The following is a 14,942-nucleotide window of genomic DNA, read 5'->3' as shown; positions in this document are numbered from 1 at the left end:
CTTCTTTCACTTTACTACACTGTGTTTGTTGCTCATGATGCGGTCTCCCCCAAAGGCAAATTTAGTGATCATGTTACAGAACAGGGGCGGCACGGTGGCACAGTAGTTAGCACAGTAGTTAGCATAGCTGCCTCACAGCGCCGGGGACCCGGGTTCAATTTTGGCCTTGAGTAACCAACCGTCTGTGTGGAGTTTGCACTTTCTCTCCATGTATGCATGGGTTTTGTTTTGTGCTCCAGTTTCCTCCCACAGTTCAAAGATGTGCAGATTAGGTGGATTTGCCATTATAAAATTGTCCCTTAGTGTCCAGGGATTTACAGGTTCGTTGGGGTTACGGGGATAGGGCGAGGGAATGGGCCTCGCAAGGGTGCTCTTTCAGAGGGTCATGCTGACTGGATGGGCCAAATGACCTCCTTCTGCACTGTAGCAAATCTATGGAACACCTCTGTCCGTCTGCAAGTGTGACCTCTAGCTTCCAGTCTCCACCTCACCCCTACTTTTATCTAGTGTAAGCGCCAGGAACAGGACCTCACCTATGAATTACATACTAGCTCCTGGACTCTCAACTCGGAGCATTACCTCTGCTCCTGTTTCTCGTACAGCAGCTGCTGGTAATGATTTTGCTATTTCCTATTTGCATCTCATTGCTGGACCCATTTTTCTTTCTTATCCCATTGCCAGTGCCCCACCCCCTATGTCTTTGCCCCATCAGTCCTTTTGCTATTTAATATCTCCTGTGTTCTATTTAAAAAATATATATATTTTTATTCGTCTCCTTTTTCACATTTTCTCCCAAATTTACACCCACCAACAATAATCAGCAACAGATATGTCAATCCCCATAACAATAACAACGATACCATCCTCCCACAAACCCCCAAACATCAGCCCGCATGTTTACATAAACAAATGACAAAAAGGAATCAGGGATTACCCATAGTCATCCTTAATATACACAGCCACCCTTCCCCCCCAACCCTCCCACCACCCCCCCCCCAACTAATGTTCGATGTTATCCAGTTCTTGAAAGTGCATAATAAATAGTGCCCACGACTTGTAGAACCCCTCCAAGCTTCCCCTCAGTTCGAACGTAACCTTCTCAAGGATCAAGTATTCCAACAGGTCCCCCCGCTACGCCAGGGCGCAGGGTGGAGAGGCTGCTCTCCATCCCATCAGGGTCCGCCTTCGAGCGATCAATGAGGCGAAGGCTATGATATCTGCCTCCGCACCCGTTTCCGACCCTGGCTGGTCCGACATCCCGAATATGGCCTCCCGGGGCCCCGGGTCCAGTTTCACGTGCACCACCTTGGAAATTACCCTAAAAACCTCCTTCCAGTACTCCCCTAGCTTTGGACAGGACCAAAACATATGACCGTGAGTAGTGTGGCCCCCACCGCAACGCTCACACATATCTTCTACTCCTTCAAAAAATCGGCTCATCCTCGCCCTCGGGAGATGCGCTCTATATACCACCTTCAGCTGTATCAGCCCCAACCTCGCACATGAGGTGGAGGCATTCACTCTCCGGAGCACCTCACACCAGACCCCCTCCTCTATAACCTCTCCCAGCTCTTCCTCCCACTTTGCATTGATCCCTTCCAGTGGTGCCTTATCCGCTACCAGAATAGCTCCGTACACCGCTGACACTGCCCCCTTCTCCTGTCCCCTTGTCGTCAGCACCTCTCCCAGCAATGTGGTCGGTTCCTCCGGGAAGCTCTGTATCTCCTTCCTGGCAAAATCCCGAACCTGCATGTATCTCCCTGCTCCAGCCCATACTTCGCTTCCAGCTCCCTCAATCCTGCAAACCAACCACAAAGAAACAAATCTATTAGCGTCTTAATCCCCTTCTCTTCCCATTTCCGAAAACTTCCTTCCCACTTCCCTGGCTCAAATCTGTGGTTCCCCCGAATCGGCATTTCCCTTGACCCTGCCCCCAACCTGAAGTGTTGACGAACTGCCTCCAGATTTTCAATGAAGCTATTATAACCGACTCCCTGAGTATTTCCCCGGAGCTATCGGGAGCGGCGCTATTGTTAATGCTTTCAGCCCCGACCCCCGGCACAAACTCTCCTCCATTCTGAACCACTGGGAATCAACGCCACTGACCCAGCTCCGCACCTTCTCCACATTCGCCGCCCAGTAGTAGTACATCAGATTCGGGAGACCCAAACCCCCTGCCTGCCTTCCCCTCTGTAGCAGCACCTTTCTCACTCTGGCCACCTTCCCTCCCCATATGAACGAGGTAATCCTTCCCTCAATCTCCCTGAAAAAACACTTTGGCAGGAAACTCGGTAGGCATTGAAAAATAAACAGAAATCTCGGCAACACATTCATTTTAACCGCCTGGACCCGACCCGCCAGTGACAGAGGAAGACCATCCCACCTTGCCAGATCGGCTTTAATATCTCTTGTGTTCTACCCTATCACAGACCTTCACGTTAGTTCCCTCCTCCCCCGCCTTCCTCCTTCCTTGTTTCTAAAATAACTAACTTTTTCCAGCTTTGATTAAATATCAACATGAGACTTTTAACTTTTTGCCTCTGTCCATGCTTGCTGCTTGACTTGCTGAGTATTTCTTGCACTTTCTGGTTTGTCAGATTTCCAGCATCTGCAGTATTTTGATTTTGTACTGAGCAGTTTGTAACTGTCAGTGCAAACTCCATTTAGTTTACAGACTTCCATAGCTCTTGGGTTGTGTGTATAAAATTCATTTTATAATCTGCAGTTTTATGTGTTTTTTAACCTGTGCCAGCAGTGGCTCTGCGTGCCGACTGTGTGACAATCTGCTGCCTGCCCATCGTGTTTTCTGCCACTCACTGTGAATTCAACAATGCCTTTCATTAGTGCAAGTTTATTGAGCAATACTTTGTATTCGATTTCTGGGAACTGGCTAACATGCATGGCTAGAAACTAATTTATTTTGAAGTTGAGTACATTGCTTTTTAGTAGAGATTGTTAGAAGCAACTATAAATCTCTCTATTGGGTTCAATAAAAAAAGTAGATTTATTCCATTGGTTAAAGAACCATAGAATGATGCACCAAAGAAGGTGACCATTTGGCCCATTGTGCTTGTGCTGTCTCTGGTAGAGCTATCCAATTCATCCCATGCCTCTGCTCTTTTTCCACAGCCTGTAATTTCAGACATTGCAATCCAGATCACCACAAATTGTCATGTAAGAGAAAAGTGTTTCTCCATGTCTTCTCTGGTCCTTTTGCTAGTCACCTTAACCAATCCCCACATAAATTAAACGTTTTATATTTCTGAAAATGAGAGGTCAATGTTTTTCTCTGGGTTATGACATTGATTAGAGGAGTGGCGAAGTGGTAATGTCACTGGGCTAGTAATCCAGAGGCCCAGAAGAATGCTCTGGGGCCTGGATTTGAATCCAAATCTGGAATTGAAAGTTAGTCTCAGCAATGGTGACCATGAAAATATCTAGATTGTTGTAAACGTCCACAAGGTTCATTAATGCCCTTTAGGGAAGGAAATCTGCCATCCTTACCTGCTCTGGCTGACATGCCCCAGACCCACTGCAATGTTCTCTGTAGTCTGCAAGCCACTCAGTTCAAGGGCAGATAGGAATGGGCAAGAAAAGCTGGCCTTGCCAGCAACACCCAGATTCATGAAAGAAAAATGTACAAAAAATTGGATATATTCATTTTAAGAATAGTAATAGCAAAACTGAACTGGGGGGGGGGGGAATTTAGGGTGCCCAATTATTTTTTTTTCCCCAATTAAGAGGCAATTTAGGGTGGCCAATCCACCTAGCCTGCACATCTTTGGGTTGTGGGGCTGAGACCCACGCAGACATGGGAAGGATGTGCAAACTCCACACGGACAGTGACCTGAGGCTGGGCTCGAACCTGGGTCCTCAGCGCAGTGAGGCAGCAGTGCTAACATTTGCACCACTGTGCCGCCCACGAAACAGATCTTCTGCTCGAATGATGCCAGCTGGATACAGCCTTTTATTGGTATCAACAAATTTCCAGTTATGATTGTTGGAGGCTGGCTACAAGGGGGAGGGCAAAGGTGTGGGGGGGGGGGGGGGGGGGGCGGGGGAGTGGGAGTACAAGTTATAGTGAGTTGCAGAAAAAATTACATCCCAATGTACGTGTTAGCGATGACCAAGGTGTGAAGAGATTCATTTTTTGTCTCTTAGTTCAAGCATAAAATAATGGTTTCAAAGTAATAGAGTAAAAATGTTCTATTACCAACCAATGACAGCTGCTTGGAAGAGTAAAATCTTATTCCTAGGCCCTGCATTATTGAGCCAGACACATTAGGTTGGCTTTGGGTTTGATTCATGCTCTCTGCCAGACATAATGGGGTGGGTTACATTTGACCTTTGCACCTCTGGTTGAAGCAGCAAATTGGCGAGTATTCCTGCTACTGATTTCTCCCTCTGTTGAAAGTTGGAGTAAGGACAAAATTGAGTTTTGTTTTGATGACCACGACAGTTAAGTTGCAACCAGCACATGCTATCAACAATGTTGCCTGTTGTAAGGGATCAGAGGAGTACTGGAAGTTATAGCTCACCTTCTTCAGAAGCAAGTGGTAAGTTGGAGATTGAGAAAGGTTGCACAGTAGCCGTGTAGAGAAGTTATGGTGCGTGTTTGCCAACAATTCTCCATGTTGACCGCTCTTGTTCTGGATGCGTGGTGGGGTGAGGATTGAGGATTAAATGGGAAATTAGGAGAAATTGATATAAACAAACTTGTTTTGTTAAAGGATAGTACGTCTATGTAACACTACCATTTTTACCATTCACAACCTTTGTTCATCCAAGGGATTTATCATACAGATTCAAACAACACAGCATTCCATGCATGCTCTGCCCAAAGGCAAGATCCTTTGCTTCATTGTCTGCTGCTGCTTCGTCCTGAGCCAGTTTTTTTTGGCAGTTTTTGTTAGTGGTTGATTTCCATTGCCTTCCACTCTGAGGCAGAGTGATAAGGCTATCTCAGCTGAAACAGGAATTGAATCTGTGCTATTGGCATTATTCTGAGTCCCACTCAAGCCATCTAGCCAACTGAGCTAACCAATCCCTCAATGCAGCACTAGACTTTTAAAAAAAATTTTGAGTACCCAATTCATTTTTTCCAATCCACCTACCCTGCACATCTTTGGGTTGTGGGGGTGAAACCCACGCAAACACGGGGAGAATGTGCAAACTCCACACGGACAGTGACCCAGAGCCGGAATCGAACCTGGGACCACGGCACCGTGAGGCAGCAGTGCTACTCACTGCGCCACCTTGCTGCCTTGCAGCACTATACCTAAAGCCTGATGTTTCCCCCCCCCCATTTTTAATCTTCAGTAATTTCAAAAGTACATGTGAAACATTTAATATCTGTGTTGACAACAGACGTATATATAATCGACATTGTATTCCATCTGCCTCGTCACAGGAAAAGCAAAGTTGATGTTTTCAGTTTCCTAGTTTTGCAAAACTTGCTCTTTGAACAGAAATAATCACTACTGGTTCAAATAGATTTAATTGAATAGAAAACAATTTCATTTGGACTTGCAATCGATAAAGGGGGGCACTTCACATTAATTTGAAGAATATAGACTTTTATTCATTTTTTAGCATTTTAACATTTTATACATGAAACAAAACCATGCAAATCAACATAAACCACCCGTCCACTGTACTATCCAACACCCCAATAACTCGAAAATAGATCCCCTCTCCTCCGAGCAGCTGACCATAACCAACTCTTTAAAGTGAAGAATAAACAGACCCCATCTCTTGTGAAACCCCTCAATCACCCCCCCCTCCCCCTCCCCCTCAAAGTAAACTTGACCTTCTCCAAGTACAGGAGCTCCATCAGGTCCCTAAACCACACTGGGATACTGGGCAGAGAGGCTGATCTCCACCCCAGTACGGACCAGCCTACGAGCAACCAGCGAGGCTAAGGCTAAAATGTCTTCCCCCGCTTCCGTCAGCAGCTCTGGAAAATCTGACACCCCAAAAATGGCCCCCAGGGAACTGGGCTCCTAATCCAAGTGCAAGATCGCCGACATCGTGCTGAAAAACGAGCCCCAAAATTCTCCAACATCGGGCAGGACCTGAATATAAGTACACGGTTGACTGGACCTCTTCCACACCGCACACAAGGGTCCTCCACCCCCTCACACAATCGATTCATCCTCAACCTCTTCAGGTGGGCCCTGTGCACCACCTTTAACTGGATTAACCCGAGCCTCGCACATGAGGTTGAGGCATTCACCCTCCACAACGTGTCATACCACAACCCCATCTTCAATGCCACCCCTAGCATCTCCTCACACGTGGCCTTAATCTCCCTCCAGCGATGCCGTATCCTCCTCAAAATTTTCCCATAAATCACCGAGATGACCTCCCCCTCCAATCCCATCACCGACAACACCTCCTCCAACAAAGAGTAGGGTGGTGTCACTGGAAACGTTGGGAAAACCTTCCTGGCAAAGTCCTGCACCTGCATATACCTAAAGGCCTCCCCCACGGAATACCAAACTTCTCCGTCAACTCCTCCAAACTCGCAAACCGCCCTTCCAGACTACCTGAGTATTTCCCTAGGGCAAAAGCCTTTGCCAGTGCCTGCAACCTCGATCCTCTACAAGAGCCAACCACCATCCTCACCCACATCACCTCTGGCTCCCTACCCCAGCCTGCACCTTCTCAGTGATCACCGCCCAATATTAATACATCATATTTGGAAGAGCCAAACCCCCGACTGCCACCCTCTCGGAAGCACCGTCTTCCGAATCCTCGCCACCTTACCTATCCCTACAAATGTGAAATCAACTGTTCCAACCCCATAAAAAACACCTTCAGAGAAAATGATAGGTAAGCACTGGAATAAACATACAAACCATGGCAACATATTCATCTTTACCGCCTGCACCTGGCCTGCCAATAATAGGGGGAGGCTGTCCCACCTCAACAAGTCTGCCTTGACCAGACCCAATCCCGAGCCACCTGCACCCCAGGTAGCTGAAGTGAGTAGTTGCCACACGAAATGACAATCCCCCAGGCCAGCTCCTGCCCACGAAGAGGAAACTAAAAAGCACTTGCTCTTCTCCAAATTCAATTTGTGTCACGAAAAAGCCCCAAATTGCTTGAGCTTCCCCATTATATCCCTCACCGTGGGGTTATAAATATACAACAAATGTCATCAGCATACAGGGACACCTTATGCTACCCCCCCCCCCCCCCCGAACATCCCCCTCCATCTCAGTGCAATGGCCACGGGCTCTATCGCCAGCTCAACCAAAGAAGGGGGACATGGGACACCCCTGTCTTATTCCCCTATGCAGCTAAAAATGTCCCGTGTTCACCTCATTTGTCTGAACACGAGTCTTCGGTTCCTTGTTTAACAGTTTGCCCCACACCACAAACTTAGGCCAAATCCCAAACCGCTCCAACGCCGCAAGCAAATAACAATTCTACCCGATCAAACGCTTTCTCCCCATCCAGCGCCACCACCACGTCCAGCTGCCCCCCTCCCCCGATGGGGAAAGCACCTACGTTTAACAAGCACTGCACATTCAAGGACAACTGCCTACCCTTTACAAACTCCATCTGATCCTCCCCAATCACCTGTGGGGGACAATCCTACAACCTAAACGGCAACACTTTGGCAAGAATCTTGGCATCCACATTTAACAGATATTGGCTGATACAATCCACACTCTACCGGGTCTTTATCCATTTTCAACAACAGCGAAATAGATGCCTATCCCATCGTCGCCGGGAGCACCCCTTAGCCACCACGTCCTCAAATATGTCCACCAACAGCGGCACCAGTCTATCCAAAAACGTCTTATTCCACCGGGAACCCATCCGACCCGGGTGCTTTATCCGTTTGTATTTTGCCTATCGCCGTCCGAACCTCCTCAATCCCAACCGACTCCTCCTGCCTCTCCTCCTCTTCTACTTTAGGACACTTCAGCCTCTTCAAGAACTCCTTCATGACTGACTCATTCCCCATATGCTCTGATCTATGCAACCAATCTTTCCGGACTTGTGGGAGGAAACCGGAGAACCCGGAAGAAACCCACGCAGACACGGGGGAACGTGTAAACTCCGCACAGACAGTGACCCAAGCCGGGAATCGAATCTGGATCTCGCCCCATAACCCAAAGATGTGCAGGGTAGGTGGATTGGCCATACTAAATTGTCCCTTAATTGGGGGGAAATAGAATTGGGTATTTTAAATTCATTTAAAGCATTTTCAGCCATGACTCAATTCTGACAAAAGATCCCCACAGGGAAGACAGAAAAGCCACTGATGGGTCATCCTGTCTGCTTTTGTGAGTTTCGTATCGTTCATCCTGAGTGACCATGACAGAGGTGTGGGTGCTATGTTTTATGATTTTATTCTACCCAAGGAGCAAGGTGAAAACAGCTTCAAAGTGGAGGAAATAAGATTGAATGTTAAGTACTGAGCCACAAATGCGACTGCCAAGGGATTACAACAAATGTCACAGTTTGGATGATATGAGTAAAATCATGGTATACTGAAATCGCATTATGATAATCCTGGAATTTGGCCAAGTAACTTAACCCCTTCAGCTAAATCAAAGTTCACCTCTAAACCGTATTCAGTTGGTCTGCATGTATCATAATGAAGTTTGTCAAATGATTTTTCTTTTGAATTGTGATTAATTCCACAATTTAATTTAAAAAAATAATTTAACCTTGGTTTTAATTATATATTTAATTGACATAGTTATTGTGCACATCTTACTCAAATTTATTTCATTATTGATGCGATTATTGCTGTCATTTGAAAAGCAACCCAGCATATGAAATATAATTTTTCTTGGATTGATTTTGCCGATCTCTCTTTTCTGAAAACCTTTTTTTGAACTTTTGTTTAGTCTGTGCTGTGTTCAATTTTAACAGGAAGTAAGTGTTAGCATGCGATGTTCAGCATGCGTAACTGAAGCTTTGAATGCCTTAAAAGATTAAACTGTTTCTATTTAACGGGCTACATTGAAATGCCTACCTCTTCATTCTTGGTTGGGCATGGGTGAATATCTTTTTGTTTGAAAGTTCAGGGGATGTTTGCATGTCTGATGTGCGAAGAGTTTGTGAAATCTGAATGCCAAATCCACAGTATTTATCCTCTCAGCTGATATGAGAGGACTGTGAAGGTAGGGCAAATTGGGGACTCCACACAGTTACCCGAGGCTGGAATTGAACCCGGATCCCTGGTGCTGTGAGGCAGCAGTGCTAACCACTGTGTCCCAAGAATCAAGAATTTACACAACTGGCAAAATCCAAGAAGGAGGAAAATTTGCGTTTTTAACGTGACCGACAATTAATAGTGTCAAGTTGACAAGTCAAAGATGTCCTTTTCCCCTTTTTTTTTTAATTTAGAGAACCTAATTATTTTTTTCCCAATTAACAGGCAAACATCATTTTCGATTGTGGGGGTAACGCCCACGCAGACACAAGGAGAATGTGCAAACTCCACACTGATAGTGACCCGGGGCCGGGATCGAACCCGAGTCCTTGGCGCTGTGAGGCAACAGTGCTAACCATTACCCCACCATATCGCCCTAAATATGTCTTTTAAAAAAATATTTTTTAATTCTCCTTTTTCACATTTTCTCCCAGATTTACACCCAATAATAACCAATAATTAGTAACGAATGTAATGTCAATCCCCATATCAATAACAATGATCCTATCCTCCCACCAAGCCCCCAAACATTAGCCCGCATGTTAACATAAACAAATGACAAAGAGGAATCAGGGGCGCAATTCTCCCATAGGGAGTCTAAGTGCCGACGCCGGAGTGGAAACCAGAGTGTTTCACTCCGGCGTTGGAGCCCGCTCCCAGCCCCCTATTCACCCGCCACCGGGGGGCTAGGAGCGGCGTTGCGCATTTACGCGCGCCGGGCATTGGCGCCGCGTAAATGACGTGGCCAGCGCCGCGTAACTGCCGTCACCCGCGCATGCGCGGTTGTTGTCCTCCCCGAGGCCGCCTCGCAAGAAGATGTCGGATGGATCTTGCAGGGAGGTGGAGGAAAGGAGGTCCTCCTTCAGAGAGGCCGGCCCGACGATCGGTGGGCACCGATCGCGGGCCAGACCCCATTTGAGGCCCTCCCTGGTGCAGGAACCCCCCCCCCCCACATGCCGCCCCCCCAGCGTTCCCGCGCTGTTCCCGCCGGCAGCGACCAGGTGTTGACGGCGCCGGTGGGAACCCGTCGTATTGGGCAGGCCCATCGGCGAGAGGCGAGTCTCCCAGCGGCCAGCCGTGATTCTCGCCGTGCCGGTTTGGTTGGAGTGGAGAATCGCGTGGGGGTGGCGTGGCGGGACACGCGCGGCGCCCCGGCGATTCTCCCACCCGGGGAGGGGGGAGAATTCCGCCCCAGGAATCAGCCATAGTCACCATTAACACATACAGTCCCCCTTCCCCCAACCATCCCAGCCCCCAACCCCGCTAATGTTCGATGTGATCCAATTCTCGAAAGTGCAGAATGAATAACGCCCATGAATTGTAGAATCCCTCCATCCTTGCCCTCAGTTCAAATTTCACCTTTTCAAGCGTCACAAATTCCAGCAGGTCCCCCTGCCACACCAGGGCACAGGGTGGAGAGGTTGATCTCCACCCTAACAGGATCCGCCTTCAGGCGATCAACGAGGCAAAGGCTACAACATCTGCCTCCGTGCCTGTTTCCAACCCCAGCTGGTCTGACATGTCCAATATGGCCTCCTGAGGGACCGGGTCCAGTTTCACATGCACCACTTTAGAGATTACCCTACACACCTCCTTCCAGTAATCCTCCACCTTTGGACAAGACCAAAACATATGAATGTGGTTTGCGGGGCCTCCCACACACATCTTCTACCCCCTCAAAGAGCCGGCTCATCCTCGCCCTTGTAAGGTGAGCTCTATACACCACCTTCAGCTGTAACAGCCCCAACCTAAATATGTCTTTATATATTATTTACATATCTTGGGTATCATTGTGATCTGCTGTACCTGAGCAGAGCCTGTGGCATTGTCCTTAGGCGATCAACCTGAGTATATTTTTGCAATTGCATTAGTCTTGCAGACTAACATAATTGGCCTGGTTAACCAAATATGAATTTTGAGGACGGCACAGTGGCGCAGTGACACAGTGGTTAGCACTGCTGCATCACGGCCCTTGGGACCCGGGTTTGATCCCAGCCCCGGGTCACTGTCCGTGTGGAGTTTGCACATTCTCCCCATGTCTACGTGGGTCTCACCCCCATAACCCAAAGATGTGCAGGATAGGTCGATTGGCCACATTAAATTGCGCCTTAATTAGAAAAAAAAATAATTGGGTACTGTAAATGTATTTCAAATAATTAAGAATTTTGGGTACCAATCTTTCACTAAAATTCAAATCAACACAACTGCTTGATGGAGTGAGAAGATCCCCAGTCCACCATTTTTGTATGTTCACAACTTCTGATTATCTTATTCTTCTGCTGAGCAAGTGTTGTGGAGATGTTCAGTAACAGCTCGTCTGTTCAGAATGTTGCAGAGAACTTGTGATCCTTTTTGATGTCTTTTCTCATCCCTAATCCGAGACCAAAGTCAGGAACAAATGTTTATTTTGTTGTTTCTGTGACATTCAGTATGTTCTTGTTATGGACCAATTTGACATAGTTGCATGTATTTTAAGAGGTAATCTTATTCCTCCCATTTCCCAGTGCTTGCACAGTTTGGCAGGCTGGCTGCAGCTGCAGCTCTTTCTTTGAGGCTGTCCTTGGGTCAATCTTTTCCTGCGGTTTTGGTGTCTCAGTTGGAGCTCAGTCCACCCTCCCACCTGCACATTCTCCCTTTTCAGGCATCTCTTGGTGCCAGTTAAGGAGGGGTTTTTTTCAAGCCTAACAAGGCTAACCAGGCCCCCACAAAAGCAGCCACTCAAGTTCCCAAGGAGACTAGGGATTTTGTGCAGCAGCTTGCCGGTGGGGTTTAAATGGTCTCCCTTGAAATCCTGACTTCAGCTGTTAAACGGCTGCCCTTCATAGTATAAATGATTCGTTCAATTGGTGGAATGCAAAATTTAATGTCAGTTTAAATGTTTTTTTAAAGAGAATTGGAATTTGATCTCCAAAAATAATTAAGGCATTAATATAAAATGTAACAGTAATTATTTGACAGCCCTAGTCATGATGCATGGACAAATCGAAAGTATGCTTGTCAGTGCTTTGATAAATGGCTAAAAAATGTAAAAGGAGATATTGAAGAGACTGATTTAATGTCCTTAATCTACCCTGCCAAAAAAAATTGTAATATCATCCTTCTAAATTGCATCTTGCGTCTGGCATTATTTGCCTATGTTAAAATTCCTAACCATTTTTACCCATTTGCCAGCAGGACAGATACCAGCCCATGCTGTGGTTCGTGAACTTAAAGATATGATTACTTAAACCCAAAGTAATAATAAATGGTTTAAGTAATAATAGTGAAGCTATCCCATCCCCAACGGATTTGTGTTGCTACATGTCCATCATCTTGCACAGATGGGAGCATGCTGAAGTTAGGGAAAGCTAAAAGAGAATAACATATTGAGATCTAGTGGATCTTGCCTTCAGTTTAAGGTGAAACCTGCTTCCGTCTTTTATTTGTGTTGGTGTTTTGTAATTCTTGTCGGTTTACTACCTTTTTCCATCTTGAGGCTTGATTTGTTTTTTTCAAATCGCACATTTTGACACTTTCATGAACTCTACATGTTGTAAATTGTTATTTTTGTAATTAATCTTTTCCAAATTTAAACTGAAAACAAATTGAATGTGGCTTTTGAATCAAGCCCTTTCCAACAAGGAAGGAGATTTCCTTTGCTGTCCTGGACGAGACGTTGCATTTTAATGCAGGAACTGCCATCCTAAATTGTGATCTGCATTGTTTCCCTGAGGAATAGACTGGGCCAAATCTGGACAATTACTGCATAAACTCCTGGACTCAGTATTGATATAAATTTATTCTTGTACAGTATTGTATTAAAGGATACAGCTGTACTGTAAGGCTAGTGAGGAGTGATAGCTTGCAGTCACTTCCACAGAAGGTAGAAATTTACTGCAGTGTAAACAACGCAAATAAAAATGACCCGAGGCAGTAAAGAATGCCTTTGGCTAAAAGAAATTGCATTGAAATATTGTGTGTGTCTGACTGCTTAGCGTATAGCTCAGCATAATTCGTTTTCATGTTAGTTCTCATTAAAGAATAATGCTGCTTGTTTTTTAAAAATAAACTTATTTCTGAAATACAAACCAGCAAATTTGTAAATTTCAACATTTTATCTCTTTTAGGTTCTATTCTTTGACAGCTTGCGCTAACATTGCTGCTTTAATCTAGAAAACATCCCCAGAGTGTTTTGTGGTGTAATTCCAAATAAACAGAGATAAAGAAGGAGATATATAGTGGGCTGATCAAATGCTTGCTAAAGGAGCTAATGTAAAGAAGATATTAAAGGAAGGAGGGAGGTGATTGGGTAGAAGAGGCATTTCCACCGTGGCATCTAAGCAGCGTGGAAGGGCAATGGGGTGTATCATTTACGAGGTAGGAGGAAGCAAGGACAAATCCTTTGGGGGCTTTCCAAGTCATGTGCAGGGATGGAAGAAAAACTGTTGTTGGAAATAACATTGCTGTTATTGGATGAGCAATAGAAACCAAGCAAGGGCAGTCCCAGCGAGTTGAACAGGATCAGAGATTCAGTGGTTGATGCCTGATATGAGTGATTGCATCAAAAGCTAGAGGCCGAGGAGAGAGTGTGTGCCATTCTGTGGGGGTTTGTGCTTGTAATTTTTGTTTTGCATTTATATAACACCATATATAAGATCAACTCCATTTGTAGCATTCCTGTGTTTAATAAGGAACACGGGGAGCCCACACCCAATACAATAGGAGCCCACACCCAGTAAAATAACTTTGATTTGTTTACAGTACACTTCTCAGTAGATGCCTACCATGTCTCTCTCTGGTCAGTGCCTTACTGGCTGACATTTTATACAATGCTAAATGGGGTACCCCCGCCCCTCAGTGGGGAGCTTGTACTCCGCAAGGACCACGGGGAAGATGATCATCCCCGCCCTGTAAGTCCCGTGCGGGTTATTACACTGTGCCTGCATTATCATGGAGACCTACCTCCAGAGGGATTTTGTTCTTGAGCAACTCTTGGCAAACCAAAATGACTGCTTTCATCCATTGTTTATTTGTTCTAGAAGGGAGTGATGTCCAGGATTAGGAAGCAATTGTGCTAACGCAAGATTGAGTATGCACTTTGCAGCTGGTGTCCTAATATCAACCTTGCCAAATAACGTCTGCCATCTTTCGCGCATCTCGCATTTGAGTAAAAGCTGTTTTTCCAATATAAACTATTTTTAAAAATTCTTTAAAAAGTATATTTTCCAATTAAGGGCAATTTAGCATGACCAATCCACCTACCCTGCATATCTTTTGGGTTGTGGGGTTGTGACCCACGCAGACACAGGATGGGCAGGTGCTGTGAATTTCCAATATAAACTAGATGTTCAGTGCTGTGGTCAACAAACACGGGTTTTTAGTCAGTTAGTCAACATCTCCACTGGTTAAAGGTTCAAAGGAGATGACAAAGAACAGGGTTGGATTTTGACATGGCAAAACTCCTAATGGGGATGTTAACATCTTCAAATATATGTAACAAATCGAATGACCCATGAAGGGAATGGATTACAAGGATGAGAAAGTATTTGATTTTATAGCAAAGTTTAACTGAAGTCGTATTGAATGCTCCTTTTTCAATCGATTTGAGCTTCTAGGTCTGATACCTGCCTGCTGGTCTGTCACAACCACCAACCTTGGTCTTCAAGGGAACATGAGTAAATTGTCATGGTTGGGGTACTTGTGACAACCAATCTGATTCTATAGTTCTTCCCAGCACTCACCTTAGATACTGGTGTCAGTGTCCAACTGTATGGAAATCTAACAC

At 45.7% G+C, this 14,942-nt stretch overlaps 1 protein-coding gene and 1 long non-coding RNA gene across 4 annotated transcripts in view; one reads left to right on the top strand and one right to left on the bottom strand.

The window, feature by feature from the left end:
• Positions 1–14,942, top strand: part of agap1 (ArfGAP with GTPase domain, ankyrin repeat and PH domain 1) — a 1,093,107-nt gene that overhangs the window by 80,895 nt on the left and 997,270 nt on the right. The gene's annotated exons all lie outside the window — the stretch shown is intronic.
• LOC140407836 (uncharacterized) overlaps positions 1–14,942 on the bottom strand; it is a 69,309-nt gene that overhangs the window by 9,583 nt on the left and 44,784 nt on the right. The window contains exon 4 of the long non-coding RNA XR_011939832.1: positions 4,539–4,649. This is a non-coding gene — a long non-coding RNA (uncharacterized lncRNA). The remainder of the gene's footprint in view (positions 1–4,538; positions 4,650–14,942) is intronic.

Source organism: Scyliorhinus torazame, chromosome 2 (genome assembly GCF_047496885.1).
Source record: "Scyliorhinus torazame isolate Kashiwa2021f chromosome 2, sScyTor2.1, whole genome shotgun sequence".
NCBI classification, from domain to species: domain Eukaryota; kingdom Metazoa; phylum Chordata; class Chondrichthyes; order Carcharhiniformes; family Scyliorhinidae; genus Scyliorhinus; species Scyliorhinus torazame.
The sequence above is the reverse complement of the archived record's forward strand: the minus strand, read 5'-3'. Positions and strand labels throughout refer to the sequence as shown.